The sequence below is a fragment of the Triticum aestivum genome, chromosome 1B (assembly GCF_018294505.1).
Source record: "Triticum aestivum cultivar Chinese Spring chromosome 1B, IWGSC CS RefSeq v2.1, whole genome shotgun sequence".
Taxonomy (NCBI): Eukaryota; Viridiplantae; Streptophyta; class Magnoliopsida; order Poales; family Poaceae; genus Triticum; species Triticum aestivum.
In genome coordinates, this window is record NC_057795.1 from 21,101,842 (window position 1) to 21,103,733 (window position 1,892).

The following is a 1,892-nucleotide window of genomic DNA, read 5'->3' on the forward strand; positions in this document are numbered from 1 at the left end:
CAAATCCGTCATGGTAGGTCATTCTTGACGGATTTAAAGTCCATCATGTATATCGCGTCATAATTTGACCACCATGCACCCCATGATGGATCTCCAGAACCGTCATGGATCCATGACAGTTCTTGACCATCACAATTTACTATCAGATAACGGCGTTAATCATGCATTCCATGTCATCATCTGACATGGCGGCCAACATAGATCTGACATGGCGGCCCATGTAGTAGTCAGCCTAATCGGAGTTTTGGCCCACTAAATTTCAACTCTATCCAAAACTGTCGGCCCATCATAATTTTGGTCCATTAAATTTCGAATCCATTCAAAGCCCATTAATTTTAATTGAGACATTAGTCGATCCACTTGTTTCTTTTGGTCCATGGAAACTTTGTCAATAAGAATTTTTCTGATTACGTATACTCACTATCTTATATAGATAAAAGGGAAAATTGCATCAACATATCAGATAACTAAATTTTATATTTACCAAAAGGAAGAAATACACAACAAAAAAACTTGGAATTGCAGTTTTTTTCTAGATCCGGCCTTGTACTTTTGCCCGGAGCTATTCTGCAGCCACCACATCAAGCGCCGCCGACCCTTCGCGGGATGTCAATCGAAGTACATCGCCATTGTTTTTCTGGCACAGATCTGGCAAACTTCTTTAAAACAATGTAAAATAAAGACACCACGGAGATGCCCTTAGCGAGGTGTTCGCTGCTGCTGCTCGTGTGGGGAGGTGCCGATGTGAGGGCGTCTCCTCCAGGCGAGGAAGTGCCAGCCGACGGTGGCGCTGGATCCCGCAAGCGGTATGACGTCGTCGAGGTGGCCGACGACCCAAGCGAGGCGGGGAGGTCTGAACGGGGCGCTGGAGTGCGGATCCAGCCGGATCCCGACGAATCTGAAGGAGAACGACGGCTGGGAGGTGAGCTCGGGTGATGCCATGGGCGCTCGGCCTCCATTGCTGCAAGGAGGAGAGAGATTAGAGAGGGGAACATAGGAGAGAGAGAGAGAGAGGCGGCGCAAGGGGCGGCTCACCGGCGTGCCGCGGTAGGAGGCGCGGGCGGCGGCCCTTCACGCGGACGGCGGCGTCCCACGACTGCTAGCACTGGAGTTGCTCGGGCGCGGCTGCTGCTGGCATTGTGCTCGTGCTTGTGTGGCTGTGTGAGAGGATAAGACTCGGGGGAAAGCACAGGTAGTGAGTAGAAGAAGCAGGGACCGTTGGATCAGCTAAGGATGGACGGTGGAGAGGCGTGATCCGTGGGAGGTCTGGTTCAGCCAATCAGAAGGCAACAGGCTAGAAAAAATCATCTACTACTATAAGAACGTCCAGTGTGTGTTTAGATTAAAACTGTAGCTTAATATAGTTGTTTTGTGGCCTTAAAAATGCAAATGAGGTCTTGGGTTCAAAACCCACGTAAGTACCACTATTTTTGTTGTTTTCCTTTTTCCTTATTTTCTTAGTTTTATTTTACTAAACTTAATTCGTTCTTGGACATGGATAAATGAAATGGAATCTATTTTTTTGTACTTTATTTGGAGACAGACATCTGAACATATTTTCCAACTGAATTTTCATGCATTTTGGAGTTTGTTTGCATTTTGAAATTTAAAAACAGAAAACTCCATGTTCGAGACGTATCGGATTTGGCTCGCAAAGGAAATAGCCATGAACCGTGGGAAAAATAATCCAATATGACAAGGTAATAATTATAACTGGAAATGCTAACAACTGACAATGTCCATAAATCATAGTGGACTAACTGAAAAGGCGTTGTGGTGAAGTATGTAGAAGTGGGGAAGGGGAGGCGTGTATGTTTGCCGAGTTGGCATGCAGTGCAAATCATGAAGTCATAGGCATCTCTGTTACATGAGTCTAAGAAATCAAGGGGAGA

General features: G+C 46.2%; 1 long non-coding RNA gene across 1 annotated transcript; it reads right to left on the reverse strand.

Moving 5' to 3' along the window:
• Positions 1 to 434: 434 nt before the first annotated feature.
• Positions 435 to 1,182, reverse strand: LOC123085074 (uncharacterized). The gene is made up of 2 exons (XR_006439568.1): positions 1,036 to 1,182; positions 435 to 961 (listed from the first exon to the last, which is right to left on the reverse strand). It is a non-coding gene; the product is annotated as an uncharacterized lncRNA (long non-coding RNA).
• Between the last annotated feature and the right edge of the window lie 710 nt (positions 1,183 to 1,892).